This window comes from Carcharodon carcharias, chromosome 9 (genome assembly GCF_017639515.1).
Source record: "Carcharodon carcharias isolate sCarCar2 chromosome 9, sCarCar2.pri, whole genome shotgun sequence".
NCBI classification, from domain to species: domain Eukaryota; kingdom Metazoa; phylum Chordata; class Chondrichthyes; order Lamniformes; family Lamnidae; genus Carcharodon; species Carcharodon carcharias.
The window spans coordinates 158,215,997-158,234,112 of record NC_054475.1 but is presented as its reverse complement, the minus strand read 5'-3'; the positions used below and the strand labels follow the sequence as shown (position 1 = coordinate 158,234,112).

The 18,116-nt window shown below is 43.3% G+C and overlaps 1 protein-coding gene across 7 annotated transcripts in view; it reads left to right on the top strand.

Moving 5' to 3' along the window:
- The window catches only part of si:zfos-2326c3.2 (mitogen-activated protein kinase kinase kinase kinase 4), a 280,244-nt gene that overhangs the window by 46,568 nt on the left and 215,560 nt on the right, over positions 1-18,116 (top strand). The window contains exon 1 of one of the 7 annotated variants that reach the window (XM_041195373.1): positions 15,095-15,152. The exons of 5 other annotated variants lie outside the window; for them this stretch is intronic. The gene's annotated coding sequence lies outside the window, so the exon portion shown is untranslated. Of the gene's footprint in view, positions 1-15,094; positions 15,250-18,116 lie in introns of those variants that run through there. One more of the 7 variants, XM_041195372.1, reaches the window with a different exon arrangement.

Below are 18,116 nucleotides of genomic sequence, written 5' to 3'. Positions count from 1 at the left end.
CGTCCTATTCCTATATCCCTTGGTTCCCTTAATATCCAAAATTCTATCAATCTCAGGGTTGAATATGCTCAATAACTGAGCACCTATAGCCCTCTGGAGTAGACAATTCCAAGATTCACAACCCTCTGAGTGAAGAAGTTCCTCTTCATCTCAGTATGAAATGGTCAACTCCTTATCCAGTGACTGTGACCCTCGTTCTAGATTCTCCAACAAGGGGGAACACCTCTCACCTCATCGAGCTGTACAAAATCCTTGGTAAGCGGGAAACATCTAAAGCGTGAAACTCCCCCCAGCATTGCCTCTGACTTGTCTGTAAGGGTATATGATGAGACATTCCTGGCCAGGGGCCAGTCTGACCAAATTATTTTCCTTTTTGTGATCAATCAACATAATTGTGAGAATGAACGAGGAAGTATGTAGCTTGTCATGAGGAAGACTGGAGAGATCTGGACTTTCCAGTTTTTAAGTAGGTGACTAAGAGGTGATTTTAGAGTGGTATGAAAGATTAGAGTGTCTTCAAATTTAGATCTAGGAGTAAAATAGTGTGCAATGACGTTGGGCGAGCGTTCCAATGTCATCGTGCACTCGCGGAATATTTTGGTTGGCAGACGCATGTGAGAGTCGGCAGCACGTCCACTGACAAGAGGCCATTAAGCTAGCAATTGGTTTGTATTTTTCACCGCCTGTTCAACCTTATCGTTGGCGGGTGGGTGAATAGACCAGGCGGCCTTTGCATTTCTTAGGAAACCTCATCCACGGGCGGGCTGAGATTTCCGACAGTAATTTTAAAAAAAGTTAACATTCTTAAACATCATTTTTGATGTGTCCCTGTTCATGTGACTGAGTCTCATGTGGCGACACGTTTCCCTTATTTTTAAAAGCTTCATTGTCCATTGTAAAATTCTCCAGCTCCCTGAGGCAGCTCTGTACTTTCAGGGAGCTTTCAGTGCGCGCTCCCCGGCGCATGCGCGGACTTTAACGCTCGAGCTCCTACCGCCCCCACCCACGCAGCACCGATGTTCTCAGTGCGCATTTCACGCTGGCTGGCTGTTAATTGGCCAGCATGAAATCGTGGTCGGGGCCCGATCGTGAGCGGCGGTCCATTTTGCGACCACTCCCAGGCCCGCCCACCGCGCCCACCCAATGAAGGGAAAATCCTGCCCCTAGAATATTAAATTAAAGTAAGAGTGGGTCAAGGGGAAACTGTCAAGCTAACAACTGATAAATTTAGTATCCTGATCTCAGAAGTTCCTTGTACTGTGATCAACACGCACAACTTCAGGGTGGAATTTTGTGACAGGTGAACATATACGAATTAGTTGGAGACCATTTGACAGATATGGCAAAATGGACCAAATGACCCGCCTATGGTTTAGGGCCCTCCAACCTCCAACTTTCTGACTAACTGAGTCAAGCAAACACATATCTTTTCTTGAAATGTGGGCAGCATTGGCAAAGCAGCAAATATCAGTAGCACATCATCCACAGTCAAATGAAGCTCTAGATCATGTCAAACAGATACTCTCGTTCACAGTTACTGAGGTATCTAGAATCAACTTCCCCACTATTAGATTTTTGCCCATTTGCTTTGGTTGGGATTTGAACTCAGTCTCTTGATTGCTAGTCCAGTATCGTAACCACTACAGCACCTTACCATTTTTGCACAGACTATCCTGCTCTGGCTTGGTGTTTTCTAATGGTGCTCAGTCTGACAGTGTCTAATTAGCATATTGTGGTAGATAATACTCACTTTCACCATCTGCTTACCTGATGAATAACAGCAACAGATCCCTTTGAAGTAAGACAGGGAACTGATTGTCAATGTGTAACCCTATGGTTTTCATCCTTGCTAGTCAATGTAGGCTAAACTGCTACATGTTTTAGAGGATGAACTGTACTTCTTCTAAGGAGAAAGCATAAACACCACTATCACTGAAGCACTAAAATAATAAATACATGCAAAATAGACAGATGTGTTTAAGAACAGTCATATGGACAGGAAGTTAAAATAGCACGTGGGGGTGTGTGAAGAGTTTTATGCTGAAGAACAAAAGAGAGACTGTTTCTGCCCACATCAAGTTAGCATCTGTGCCTATTTTAAAGTTATTCAATATCAGAGATTATTTTAGAACTAATCTGAAATAACTAGAAATGGTGAAGAATTGCCAAAGCCCTATAACGACTACTCATCTTTTAAATGTTTAGAACATTGAGATAGTATTTCATGGGAAATAAACTATGAGAGGCACTGCACAGTGATTTCCATTCAGTGGTTTAGACTGGGGAAATTGGTATTTAGCAATTGGACCTGATGACACAGATGGAGACATCAATACACATGATTCAGCATTTTGTTTTTTTTATATTTGTACCTGGGATGTGGGTGCTGCTGGCTAGGCCAGCATTTATTGCCCATCTGTAATTGCGCTTAAGGGTCAACCATATTGCCATGAGTCTGGAGTCACATGTAGGCCAGACCAGGCAGATTTCCTTCTCTATAGGAAGAGACAGTAGGTGGGTTTTTATGGGTCATCATTAGACTTTTAATTCTAGGTTTTTATCTAATCCAAATTTTACCACCTGTCATGGTGGGATTTGAACACAGGCCTCCCAGAGTTCTGGTGAAGAGTCATACAGATTCGAAACGTTAACTGTATTCCTCTCCGCAGATGCTGTCGGACCTGCTGTGTTTTTCCAGGTATTTTTGTCTTTGTTTCTCCCAGAGTGTTACCCTGGGTCTCTGGAATACCAGTCAGTCACAATGCCACCACCTCCTTGTTGTGTTTGTTGCTGCTACTTTGTTTTCAAGCTCATCTGACTCTACAAGTTGTACAGCATTTCAGTTTGAAGTCCTGTTTCCAGCTGGAGAATATACCTCTATACCCTTTATTAGACCCCAACTGGTACCAGCTCCCAGCTGTGTTTATGCCTTCATTGCTAATGCCTTTTTATTTTGTTCTTATGCACTGCTACTCCTGAACTTTTCCTGGTGTTGGCCTGCTGCAATACTTTGCTTGAGACGTTGGATTGGAGGCACAATTTGCACATTACTAATGTACTAGATCTTGTTAAGCAGATTCACAGCATCCACATAGGGGCTACTCAGGGAAAACATAGTTAGCATTCCTCAAGAAAGTGCTGAATGTTATTAAAGGGGTATTGTTCACTTCCCTAGATATATAACCTTGTGCAGAAAGACAACAACTCAAGCCACTGCAAGTAAAATTACATTTTGAATTACATATCGAACATTCAGGGCTGAGAAGACCAGGTCAGCTATTCTTTGCTTTGCTCGGTTAAGACTAAGTCGACAAACTCTCTTGCACGATAAAACTGACTTCCTTGGTCTAGTTCCAGTGGCACTGCAATGCATGGATGTAAAAGATTCCATGGCATGACTTCAAAGAGGAGGAGGAGCAGGAGACTTCTCCCCAGAGTCCTGACTAATACTTACCCTTCAACTGACATCATTAAAAAAGGTTATGGGAAGGAATTTTGGGTTGTTGGGCGGGCCCAGGAGCGGCCATTGCACCCCCCACCCCCGACTGCGATTTCATGCGGGCTGGCCAATTAACGGCCAGCCAGTGTGAAAGGTGCGCTGAGATGCTCAGTGCCGCTGGGGTGGGGGCAGGAGGAGTGCAAGTGCAAAAGCACATTTGCATGGGGCAGCGAGCACTGAAAGCTCCCTGAAGAATTTTAAAGTCAAAAATAAAGCTTTTGTAAATTGGAAAAAAATGTCCCCACATAGGGCTCACTGGCATGAACACAAATATTATCAAAATCATGTCAAAAAGTTTTTTTTTAATTAATGTCAGAAGCCCCATCCCACCCGTGAATGAGGTTGCCTTGGCCGATTCACACGCTCGCCAACCATAAGGTTGGACAGGGAGCGAAAAATTTAATTGCCATCGATAGGCCTCTTAATTATTAATGGCCTTAAATAGGCCTTTTAATGGTCGACGGGTGTGCTGCCATCTCTCGCGTGCGCCCGCTGAACAAAATATCGCATGAGTGCGCAATAACAGCGCTCACCCGACGTCATTGCACGCTGTTTTATGCCTGATCGGGTCGGGCATGTGCCCACCCGCGGGGATGTAAAATTCTGCCCTATCTGTTCTGGCTGTTTGTGGGACCTTGGCGAGTGCAAAAATGCTGCTGTGTTTCCTGCATTCCAACAGTGGCCACACTTTAAAACTACTTCATTGGCTGCAAAGCATATTGGAATGTCCTGAGGCTTTGTGAGTCACTGTAAAAATGGAAGTCTTTCTTCCTTCTCTTTCATTAGTTAAACTCTTAACTTGTGTCAGGGAAAAAAAAAATTCTTAGCCTCAAATGAAAGTCCTCAAGAGCTCAGGCCTGCCAAACACAACCAGCCTTCTTGTTGTACAGATCCTGGATCGAGAGGAAGGAATTTCACATGCTCTTTGACAAGCTGCAGAGAAAACCTACCCTTCACTTATGGACTGAATAGTATTGGAGATAATTCACTAGGTCGGACTGGCCTAGTTAAATAAAAATTGGATGTCAGAAGCAACATAAACATTGCAAGCATGTAAACTGGATCTCCTCAGTTATGTAAAAAATGCAAGAGTTATGGTGCATCAGTACAAGGTATCAATGCACTTGCCACTCTCAATCCCTTGAATTGCACAATTTATCCCATTGGCAAACCTTCACACATTGATGCTCCTATCCGTGGCAATCCCTCCTAACAAAACGATCAGCAGAAACTTTGTCCCTGCAGAGGTTACTAAACTCGCAGCATTACAGATGCATGTTCTCTAGCCACAGAATATCTGAGAGTTGTCAGTTGGTACTACAACTATAACATCAATTCATGTCGTGCCTTTAATATAGACAAAACTCCCTAAGGCACTTCGGAGAAGCAAGAAGAATGAGTGGCAAATTGACTGCCACATTTCTTACATTATAAGGGCGGCTACACTTCAAAAAGCAATTCACTGGCTGTAAAGTGCTTTGGGACATCCTAAGGCCGTGTTATAAATGCAAGTTCTTTCTTTACAACTGCCTCAGGTATATGTCAGAAAAATATTTTATGAAACAGGATGGGGTAAATATTCACCTCTCAGTCTCCCAATGCAGGGTTTTGTGAATTCTCTCACAACATGCGAACAGGAGGAGGCCATATTGCCCCTCAAGCCTGGTCCACCATTCAATTAGATCTTGGCTGATCTCTAACTTAACCCCATTTATCTTGGCTTCATAATCCTTGATATCCTTGCCTGACAAAAAAACGCAGGTTTGGCATTTTCAATTGATGCCTCCCAACACAACCGAACAGCTTTTTGGAGGCGAGAGTTCACTATTTTCTATTCTTTGAGTTGAAGATTGCTTCCTGACATCACTCTTGAATGGCCCTGTTCCACTTTTAAGGTTACAATGCTTCATCCTGGTCTCTCCCCCCAGAGGACATAGTTTCTTGCTACTTATTTCATCTAATAAATTGGTACCATCACTGGACTAGTAATCCACAGGCTGGGGCCAGTGCCCTGGGAGCATAGTTTCAAATCCCACCATGGCAACTGGTGGAATTTGAATTGCATTAATAAATCTGAAATATAAAGATAGTCTCAGAAATGGTGACTACGTCAACTATATTGTAAAAGCCCATCTGGTTCACTAATGTTCTTTAGGGAAGGAAATCTACCATCCTTACCTTGCCTGGCCTATGATGTGACTCCAGAGGCATAACAATGTGATTAGCTCTTCACTGCCTAGCAAGCCATTGAAGGGCAATTAAAGATGGCCTTGCCTGTGATGCCCACATCCCCTGGCAGAATAAAGAAAAAAAATCCTTTCCTTAAACACCTCAAGTAGATCACTCCTTAATCTTCAGTATTCAAGGGAATACACGGCCCTTCCTTGCAAGCTTTTCTCATAGTTCAATGCTTTTAACCTCAGTATAATCCTGAGGTGATCTTGGGGATCGCCCAGCGTCAAGGCCAATATATCCTGGTACACAGACTTGGATTGTGGATGGGGGGGGGGGGGGGGTCTAATGCAGCTTTATTGAGTTGTAACATCAGTGTGTACCCAAGTGGTGCACCCATGAACTTACCATCAACATTTTCCAAAACGTTCCCCTGGATTGGAGCTCTGCACCAGTGGCATTGTGGACAAACATTTACCCCATTTCTAAAAGCAAAATATAGTGGATGCTGGAAATCTGAAGCAAAAGCAAAAAATGCTGGAAAAACTCATCAGGCCTAACAGCATGTGTTGTGTTGACCCCAATTCTAAGTACTTGTTAAACAGGTGAAACCTTCCCAATTTCTGGCAACTATCTTGTGGGTGTTCCAAGGCAGATTGGAAAATGCTTTGCTATTCAGTCATGGATTCCAATGCCTCTTGCTAATCTTTTCAGATGAATGATGAGGTGAGCTGGAGGCTAGGATGAGCTCCAACAATTCCATAATTTATCTCAAAAATGTCAGAAAGATGGTTGGCCCAGTAAACACATTTCAGCAAAAACGTCAGCTTATAACTAGAAAATCTCCCTTAAAATTCGCTGTAGGGATATTTTGAATGAGCAATCAGGTTTAAGGTATGTGTACACTGGGGGAAATGAAAAAGAAGCAAAAACATTTGTTCCAAGTATAGATTCATTTGGGCCTCGTTCAAGAGGACGCTCCAGTACAAATACTTAAGGAACATTTGTATTTAGCTCTTGCAATAGAGCTAAGACCTCACTATATTTTTCTAAAATTATAAAAACTGGGCAAAGACTTTAAAAAGGCTGAAGTTATGTCTACCCGTAACCCTGAACCGAAGGAACTTCCTGCCAGTATCAGAGAAGCTGACAGCTCCTTATCTCAGAAGAGATGCTAACAACTCTGGGGGCTGTAGAGGCCAAATTCAAAGGGAATTACACAAAAGTCATCTACATTTCATAAGCCAGTTCTGGCCACCAAAATTTACACAGTTTACACTATTAAGACAAAGGGCCCTGCAACTTCCTTTGAAATTTTGGACGGTTGGAAAATTATCAATTTCAAGAAACTATGCAAAGGAAAATGCAATCTTTGTCAAAGCTAAAGTAGAGAGGTGGGAGTCATGTGACATGACACCTTCCCACAAACCTCCCCCACTCCAAGCAGGGGGAACCAATTGTACTTGCTGTACTGCAAATCAGATTGCCATCTTCCACCTAACCAGCAGCAGCTGAGAAAAAGGGTTCTGTCTAAGTTTGAAGGCCTGGCCCCCATTTGCACAGTTTCTACTGGGACTTGTGAACTTCTGTACCATTGCCTACAAAATTAACTCAACTCTTCTTACCTATCTCTTTGTGGAAGTCAACTGCACTGGAAAAGTGAATTATCCAGCATCAGTTCAGCCTGCCGAACTCCGTGAAGGAATTCGCCACTGGACTTTTGATTCTGGGCCTGGGATTCACATGAAACAATAATTCTTTGCTCGTGGCTTGGTGGGCTGGAAGGAAACACTCCTGCTCCTCTTGACCCTCAAGCGGTGCTGCAAAGACACCTTTTTCAAGCAGCGATCCTCAGCTCCCTTTAAGCTGTCGGGTTTCCCAAGGCCTGGGATATCCAGAAGGCCAGGGTTAAAACTGGAAAACTGGAGGCCTGCAACCTCATTTAACTGACCAACCTGTCTCCTGGGTGTGAGTTGGCTTCTGCCCCATCTCCCGCCCCAGACCCCTCTCCATTCGAAGCGGAATTGGGTGGATCGGAGTCAGACTTTTATAATTCTCACAATTTACCTGACTCCATCTACTTGTGTTTGAGGATTAAATTCCAATCCCGCCCCTCTTCCACCCCCTGCTTTCTCTGACTTTTAATCCTATTCAAGAACAAATTTCTAATAGACATTAGCACAAGCATCAATAAGTAGCCATAGTATAATAAATTAAGTTATGTCATAGTTGGAATACAATAACAGGTGCTGTACATATAAATCCATTTTGGTCCCCTTATCTAAGGAAATATATATTGGCATAGGAGGCAGTCTAGAATGGGTTCACTAGGCTGATCCTGGGTATGGAGGGATTTTCTTATGAGGAGAGGTTGAGTAGGGTGGGCCTGCACTCATTGGAGTTTAGAAGAATGAGAGGCGACCTTATTGAAACATGTAAGATTCTTAGGGGGCTTGACAGGGTAGATGCTGAGAGGTTGTTTCTCCTTGTGGGAGAGTCTAGGACCAGAGGGCATAATCTCAGAGTAAGGCGCCACCCAATTAAAACGGAGATGAGGAGGAATTTCTTCTCTCAGAAGATGGTCAATCTGTGGAATTCTTAACAACCCAGCTTCTCCAGCCCTCTGTGGTAAAATATATTCAAGGCGTAGATAGATTTTTAATCAGTAAGGAAATCTAGGTTTATGGGGAAAAGGCAGGAAAGTGGAGTTGAGGATTATCAGATCAACCATGATCTCATTTAATGGTGGAGCAGACTCAATGGGCCGAATGGCCTACTTCTGCTCCTATGTCTTATGGTCTTATGCACAAATCACAACTGGAGGCAAAGCGAGCTCACAACTTGTGAGCACGAGCAAGAGTCCTCCAGTTTTCAAAGTTGACTTCTGCAGCAATGAGAATAAAAGCATTGCAATGCTTTTAAATAAAAAACGAAGCAATTTTGAGGTGATAGCTTGGAAAGGCTGCAAATTTTAAGCTCTGAAATATGTTTCCCCTCAGAACGTTATTTGTAAAAAAAAAATCTTATAACATTTGCTGTCGAGGCCTTGGCAGCTCTTCAGTGGAATGTTGGTATTTGAATTTGGCTGCACATTATTGGGCGCTTTCCAGCAGCTCTAAGACAGATTCGTAGATCAAGAGCATCTTCTGGAGTGAAGTGTGGGCCCAGAATTTGCTGGAGTGGAAAATTTCATGGCGAGTGCCAAGTTTCTTCCTGATCTTTCAGGCCCAGTTAATTTTATGCCACAAATTGCTAAAAGTGTGAGCTGAGAAAGGAGAGTCAAGAGCCACTGGGCACCTAGGAGCGACGAGCAACAGCTCGTCAACCTGAAACGTTAACTCTTTTTTTTTTCTCCACAGATGCTGCCTGACCTGCTGAATATTTCCAGCATTTTCTGTTTTTATTTCAGATTTCCAGCATTCACAGTATTTTGCTTTTTTTTGCAAGAGCAACAGAGAATCTCCTCAACCAATGAAATTTAAGGATAAAGAAACAGAGTGTATGACAGAGAAGGAAATAGGATGAGTTGGAGACAAATTAGAAATAGAAAAAGAGGAAAAGGGAGGGGAAAGAAAGAATGGATTAAAAAAGAGAGAGACAGAGAAGAAAGTAGAGATACAACATGGGGAGCAATGATGGATGCCCCAAGAAGGGGAAAGTGGAGGGAAATGTCTGGGCTGATAAATACATTTCTATGTTGGAGACAGGTGAAAGGCTTGGGAAATCTTTTGAATGGTTTGCTGGAATTGGCCATTGTACTATGGGCAAGATTTTCCTGTTGGTGAGCAGGGGGCAGCACCCACTCGTTAACGCGTAAAATGACGCGCAATGACATCGGGCGGAACTCCCGACGTCCCCGCGCCCCATTTAAACATTCCAGTAGGAGGGAGCGCAGCAAAATCAGCTGTGCGCCCGCCAACCTGTCAAAGGCCAATTGAGGCCATTGACAGAGTCATTTAGCTAATTAATGGACCTGCCCGTCCAACCTTAAGGTTAGCGGGCAGGCCAGGAGCCCCGGCGGGAATTAGAAAAAGCATGAAACCTCACCCACAGGCGGGATGACGTTTCATGTAGGTTTTTAAAAAATTTTATTAAAGTTTTTTTAAAAAATTATAGACATGTCCCAACTCATGTGACAGTGTCACATGAGAGGACATGTCAGGATTTTTTTTTCTCTATACTTAATTTTTTTCACAGAACAGCCGATCTCCCTGAGGCTGCACTTAGTCGCGGGGAGATGAGTGCGCTCTTTTGTGCGCAAGTGTGAAAGAGCGCACTCACAGTTTAGGGAATCCCACCCCTGCCCGCAAAGGGAGCGCATAGCGCTTCTGTGCGCACATTGCGCTGGGCGGGCCTTAGTTGGCCCACCCACATAAAATGGCACCACACCCCTAATTGGGGGCGCCAATCAGAGGGGCGTCCTGTGCATGCCCACCATTCAATTTCACCCCCAACGGGGGGAAAGTCCTGCCCCAAGTGTAGTTGTACAATGTGAAGGTCACTGATGTTAACTGGAATCATGCTGATTGATGAAGTTAAAATTAAGATTCAACAGCTTTATTTGTTGGAGAGAGCTTATTGATTTAGTTCACAGTCAACACTACCCTTCCCCTTCCCAGTGTCCCAGCTATCCCCATTTATAGGTGCAAAAGTACTCATTACCTGTTTAACAATGTAATTGCCATTAAACTTTAACAGTGTAGTTAATAAGACATTAACAACTGAACTGCAATAATGTTATAAACTTGCCATATCTTAACATCACAAGCAATTTGCAAATGTTACCTGTTAGATCATTAATTCAGCAGCTTTCACATCAATGCATTTGAAAAGCATTTTCTTATTCTCTGCCTTATTTTTCAGGAAATATGGGGGCAGGCTGGGGGGTGTGGTGGGGATTCACCAGGCCCTTGGAGCTGCGCTTGAAGGTGGTGGGATGCTGGTGTGGGAAGCAAGGAGTATTAGAAAAAAATGATGTCAGACAGGAATGTCAATGTTTCTTCAATTCTTTCAAAGGATGTGGGTGTCACTGGCTGGGCCAGCATTAGTTGCTCATCCCTAGTTGTCCTTGAGAAGGTGGTGGTGAACTGCCTTCTTCAACCACTGCAGTCCATGTGGCGTAGGTACACCCACAGTGCTGTTAGGAAGGGAGTTCCAGAATTTTGACCCAGCGTCAGTGAAGGACCGGCCGATATATTTCCAAGTCAGGGTGGTGAGGGGCTTGGAGGAGAAATTGCAGGTGGTGGTGTTCCCATGTATCTGCTGCCCTTGTCTAAGGTGGTAGAGGTCACAAGTTTGGAAGGTCCTGTTGAAGGAAGCAGCTCCTTATATTTATTTTTTTCCCAGAGACAGCTTCTGTGCACCGAAGGCAACTCGCCTGACAGCTGCGGGAAGCCAATTGAGGCTGTTCATGTAGCAATTAACAGGCATTTTCCAAGGCAATGAAATTATACTGGCTGCCCATGAGATCCCTGCTGTGCCCATGGTGCGTCAACTCACAGAAGGCAAGTGCACTGGGAGGTCGGAGCACCATAAAAATAATATGCAATCAGCATGTTAAAGGTGCAAATCAGCAAACTTGAGGTCATCTGCAGGAAGGGGCTTGCAATTGCATGATTATCTCCTGGACGCTGATGTCATGGATACTGCTAGTGGTGAAGATGTGTCTGCCATTTCCTCCAGCCATTTCATGCCTCCATTTTGTCTTGCCCTCTCTCATCCCATTCCATTCCCCTCAGCAGCACCCAGACAGCAGACACAGTGAAAACTGCCGGCCACTCTTGCGATTATGCGTGCTGAATTGTACTCCCACCAATCAACTTGCCCGCCATTCTTAATTTGAAGGCAATTCTGCAAGTTTCTTCTTAGTTGGATACCACTGGACAATTATACAGTAATCCTGCTGCTACAGTGATTGGGTTTGTGACCCAAAAATTACCCCGACATCCAGAAAAATCCTAAGGTGGGAAAATTCAGCCCATAATTTTCTGGTTGGATTGAACTCAAGCTTAACTCAAATAATTGAATAATTGTTTTGATTTGGAGGACCCTCTTATCTGTCTGCAAAAGGCTTTTGCTCTTGCACATGGCCTATTTAAATGAAAACTCAATCAACTCCAACTTTTCTGTGTTTTCTTCAGTTATTCTCTCTTTATTTCTTTTCTAATTGCTGTACCGTGACTGCAAGAGTGTACAACATGCAGCTCCAGTGTTGCATGCAGTCCCTGAGCCCTGTCTATATGACTGTCAAACCTCAAGCTGTTCCATCTATTAGAGCTGTTATTCTGTTCTGTTTTAAGTTGTCCCATGTTAATTTTTATGGTCTGGAAGTTGGGAAAGGGCTGTGTGGATGCTCACTTTTCTTCAACAACATGATCTTGAATTCTAGTAAATTTCTTCTGCACTATTACCAAAGCATTCATCTCCTTCCTAAATTGTGGTGCCCAGAATTAGACACAATATTCCAAAATCCACAGCTAAAATCAGAAATGGCAGGGTGTGGGCAGCTTAACAACAGGCAATTAACCCAGGTTGCCATTGGTTAGGTTGGGTTAAACCCTTCCTAAGCTTTATACATGGTCCCCCATGCTCCAAGGTGGCATATCCATGTAACAAAAATGACACTCTTTATCATATTACATCCAATATTAGCAGGAGATGCACAATAATACATTTGGTCCTATCACTTCAATGTGATCCATTTTACTCCATGCATTTGTACTAGCTGAACCTTGTATGATTCTTGTTTTAGGAGAAAGTGTGAACATTTGGCAAAAAAAACTTTGAATATTGACAAACCAAATCAGTCATGTCCCAGCAGATTTATCTCATTTGCAAATAGTGCGAAGCATAATCACATGTTTTGCCTCATAAATTCATTTAAGCTTCCAAATAGCTAAAGTGTTTTTCTTAAGTAAATGGGAAGCAGGGAAATCATGCAAGTTTTCTTGGATTGGTTGAGTTCCAAACTATTAGATGTTAGCTTTATAAAATAGTGAGGAATCCTTCATTTTAAGGGGTGGCGGCAATAGCATTCTATGCTGCTTGAACTGCTGCTCCTGCCAGACAGTCTCCAAATGGCATTGATGTCAATGGTGATGAAATCTTAAGGTCCACACAATTATTTGTCCTATTTCCAAATCTCAGAACTGTAGGAAAAATCATTTTTGCCACAAACCAGCATCCACTTAAGATGCTGAATCCTTGAAAGTGAACCTAACCAATCAAGTATGCACATGTTGCAGGACTCCAAACCACTTGGCTGATTTTCACATGCAACGTCAATATCTGGTAGCATTGTGAGGCCTCAAGGCCAACCCAGACATACACATGTGTAAATCCGATAAAGGGACTGGAATAGTCATCTTCAACAAGTCATACTATATCAACAAAATACACACCATTCTTAATGATGGGTCCAAATTCGTATCCATTGGAACTGCCACTAAGCATGACCAGACAGCCTTGCTCGAAAGCAAGTTACAAAAACACTTGTTGGATTTGTGTAAGAGTAACGAGCTGCCGGGTGGTATATATAGGACACATCCTCATTGACTCACTTTATCCGCAAAAGTACGGGCTGCCCAAGACTCGCACAAGTGATGTTCTTTAGGCCCTATCTTACCTTTGACCGGTTCTGTACAACATGAATAGGTCAAATGGCTGAGCGAATTGCTACAACCAATTCTGAGAATGTTTTCTACATACACAGTGAAGGAATTCTTCACCTTTACAAAGACCATACAGGACTGGCATATCAATCACAATGCCATGTCCATGTGCTCGTTCGACATTGTTAGCCTATTCACCAATGTACCACTCAAGGAAGCCATAGACATTTGCATCATGTCACTATATCATGGCAATCTAGATGCACCGCTTATGTCTGAATCTGTATTCATTGAACTTATGAACTCAGCAATCCATGCAGTTGAGTTCAATTTTAACAATACCGCTTATGCCTAAATAGATAGTTTTCCATGGGATCCCCTCTCAGCCTAGCTCTCGCAAACATCTTTGTCAGTTTCCACGAGAAATGCATCTTCTATGGAATGACAGCTAACCTCCTACCCCACTTGCATATTTCCAATATGCAGATGATGCTTTTGCTATATTTGAATCTGCAGATGCATGTAAAAACTTCCTTAATCACTCCAAACTGCCCTCAAATTCACCTTTGAAATGACACAGTCAAATGAGCTCCCTTTACTTGATGTGTTAGTTGAGAAATCTACAAATGGGTTCTCTACTTCTGTCTGCTGCAAGCCAACCTTCATTGGCCAATATGAGCATTGGGATCCCTACAGTTCCACATGCTATAAGATTGGCTTTATTAGCAACCTCATAAATAGAGCCCAAGGCATTTGCTCACCATGCAAGCCTGATGCTGAAATAGGACACATTAAAGACATCCTGTGAGATAATGGCTACCCTGATCAGATCATTGCTTGCTGTTTAACATGCAAACTCATGAAAAGTGCCTATCTCAGATTACCCTGAAAGTGTGACTTGTTTCAAAAAAGTTGAACAACAGGTATTACTATGCAGTAGCATTTTCCACTAACAGGATGCTGCCAAGCCAAAAGACGTTCTGCCAATCACACAAATGAGTAACGTGGTGTATTATTTTCAGTGCTAGTGTGATGCCAGGTATGTAGGGTAAATGTCCCACCGACTGGAGGATCGTATCAAACAGCACATCCCTTCAGCTGTTCGCAACAGGCAAAGTGCTAACCATATTCAGCCAGCTGTGCTTGCAGTGTTCAAAACATAGTGTCCAACATCTGGTGTGATTCCACAATTGGACATCACTTGCTGAACAATCCTAAGTGTGTTAAGCATTACACTGAAAATCAATTTTAAATTATCAGTTGGGCTGACAGTGTGGTTCACCTATGCATGCTGGAAGCGACATATAGGCACACATAGGGCCCTGTCCTTTGCAGACAGAAGGAGCAAGTCCACACATTACACCTTTTCCAACTAAACAAAAGTTTGGGGGGCTGCCATTCCTTGGTTCAATCTCATGGCAAGACCTTGACCAATCAGAGTTGATCTGCCTGGTTTGAATTTGAAAAAAAAACTTGGCAGTTAGCTATTCTCTGCTGCATTCTCCATGGCAACACCTCTACCAATCAGAGTTCACTTGCTAACCAACCAGCGCACTCTTCTCATGCAGCATAAATTGTTGTCCCCTTTCTTTTGGCTTATCGTGCGTCGCTGTCCTGATGAGTGCAAGATGCAAAGCTTTGATAGTATATCTCTGTTTTTCAGCAAAAATCATTGGCACTATCATAAACTTTTATGCGCGGTGCATTCACCCTTACCCATGGAGCATGCTCAATGAAGATTCATGGGGATCATCAACAAAAAACGTTTCCTTTATTCATATTTGCATTTCCCGTCACTGACTTTAAGCAGAGGCAGAATTTTATCAATCTGACTGAGATGCAGGGGAGCAGAGATAAGCCTGGATAGTCAGGTTTGATTAAAGTGTCTTAAGACTCCTCTCTTTGGGGAACAAAAGGAGAAAAATAGAAGAAATAAAGAGAAAATAACTGAAAGGGGAACAGAGGAAGGTAGGAGTTGAGTGAGTTTTCATTTAAATAGGCCACTTGCAATGGCAAAAAGCTAATACAGGTGGGATTTAAGTGATAAGATGATCCCCCAAGTCAAAAATAATGCAGCACTCTGAAAATCAGATTTAGTTCCTTCTGGTCCTGGCTTTGTAACTTTCTACCAAGTGGAGCTACTAAAATATTCTGTGTGTGCACTCTCCTTGGCCCCTTCCCCATCAAGCTAAATATTAGAAGATTCATTATTGCTTCAAATTTGGTAGTTTTTTTCAAGGCTTTAGGAGCGGGCAAATCCCACTGATTGATGGACCCGGCACAACTTAGGGGATAATAAATGGCTTTCGCACTTGTAAGAAAACTGTATCGGTGAGTTTATTGAAGATTTTCACTGGATCTTAAATAGTTATTGATCAGGCTGCCTTCAACACCTTTTGACCCTGTGTGCTTACATTGTCACATTGGACTACAGTAAGCCGAGGCCAACTCATTTCCTGTACAGGACAATGCTTCAGCCAGCAAGCTTCCAAAACAGAGCCACACTCACTGGTTGTGCATATTGGGAAATCACTTCCATCGCAGCCCATTACATTTCCTCTATTCATGGATAGAAAATCATGGGGTATGTGCATGAAATTTCCCAAAAAGGCTTTGGCAAGAGCAGCTCAGTGGCAGGAGAATGTAGTTGGAAAACAACCTGATATTTATTCCTGTTCCTGAGAGATGGGTACCTTTTTAATGAAGACGACTACTGCTTTTTAGTTTGGGACACCACTGCCTAGTGGTTGGTCAGTCTTCTGATTACAATACTGGTGGTAAATGGCTGCCCCTCATTGATCCTAAAATTAGGCTAATTAATGGGTACGTATTATAAGCAGCATGAGGGCCTTTCAAGGGGTGTGACTCACACTGCCCTATATCTATCAAGAAGGCAGCATATCCTGGCTGTGTAACAAGACTGAGCTGAACCATATATTCCTGGAGTTTGTTCAGTCTCTCCAAAGGAAGATTGCACAAACACTTGGTGAGATCCAGCCAGATACAAAGTTAACGAGCTTCTTTATTTCACAATAAAGTAAAATCAAGGTTGGGAGAGTTGTGAGGGGGCAGTCAGATTCGCTAAAGGAAAACTGTGAGGGGCTACTGCTGAGATTAGAAATGTTGGTGAAGCCATCTTGTTTAAGTTAAATACGATGAAACGATGATCGAGGGACCTGGCATCAGGAAGAGATGAGAGGCCCACTGAGAGCCACCCCCTCGTCTTGTTGCCAACCCTCTTCCCCTGCGACCTCCTTTCTGCCATCATTCACCTGTGCCTCGGTCGCTCCCCAATCGATGGTTTCGGGTGGGTGTAGTATCGCCAGAAGCCACCACCTCTATACTGGCGCTGCTGAGTACAAAAAAGCTGTTGTCTCTAGCCAGTGGCTCTCAGTGGGCAGGACCTCCCCCAACAACCCACCCCCTCACCCCTCGCATGGCATATTCTTCATTTTATATTATTAGACAAAGCTATATTGCAAGGCATGACTTCAGTGAAGTTCTACATTGATGAGCCAAGAAGAACAGCACTGGAAAAATTAATAAGATTTTCAGCAACAATGAGGGTATGTACTGAGCAGAGGGACTAAGCAGATTTGGAGATAATTAGGATATGAGGCTTGAACCTCAGTTGCAGATAGAACAGAGTTCTGGAATTGTGTGCAGCCTGTTTCAGCCTGACTGAGCAACAGGATGGAGTTAGGGGCAAGAGCAATGAGACCAGGTCATGCATCAGAAATTATTGCTTTTTTGTGGTGTGCTCATTATTTAATAGAAGAAAATTCTGCCTCTTTAAATTTGTGAAGCTGTCTATTCACACCACTGTGTCAGCTAATAATTGGGTGGTGGTGGGGTGTAAGACAGGGTTTCATGGCAAATAGTCTATCTCACAGAAAATGTAGTCTATTTACTTAGCTAACAGAGTCTATTTATAAAGATTCCCCATGAATTAAAACAACCAGAAATCATGACTGAAACTAAGTCCCCCAATAAAAGCAGGATAACCTCTCCAGCAAAATGCAGTGAGTGGAGGACAGTTGCATTATACACACTGTGGACAGAACCCTGTGAAGGCGATGGGATTCTCAGCCACCGGCTAGAGAGTCAGCGAGAGGACAACATTGCCTCTTTTCGAGAAGGCACGCTACATGTTGAGCCAGTCAGGCACTTGACAGGCCAGCAGCGGAACTTTCCCTGGGATTAAGGATCCCGGGAGCAGAGGTCCTGCCTGCTAAGGGCTACTGGCCATCAGAGACCAGCAGCTCTTCTGTACTCCGTAGTACCAGTGTAGAGGCAGTGGCTGCTGCTGGTACTACACCCACCGGAGACCACCGATCCAGGAGGGACCGAGGCACAGGTGAATGTTGGCAGAAAGGGGGAGGGTTGGCAAAAAGGCAGGAGGGTGGCTCTCTTTGGACCCCTCATCCCTTCCCGATGCCAGGTCCCTCAATCAGTAGTATTATCTCTTTGCTGAGAAAAGACATGTTGTCGAAGCATTTCATCGTAACCATCAGGATAATTTGCAAAAATACCAAATGTAAAGGGAACAACAATTTATACTTCATGAGAAGAGAGCGCTGATTGGTTAGCAGTGGATTCTGATTGGTAGAGGCGTTGCCATGGAGAATGCACCAGATAACTGATGACTGAGAGTTAACTGCCAAGCTTTGTTTAAATTCAAACCTGGCAGGTTGATTCTGATTGGCCAAGGCATTGCCCTGGGGAATGTCACCTATTTTGTTTAGTTGAAACAGGCTCAATGTGTGTACATGTTCTTTCTGTCTGCAACAAACAGAACACTGAGTATTAATATATGTAGCTTCTAGCATGCATAA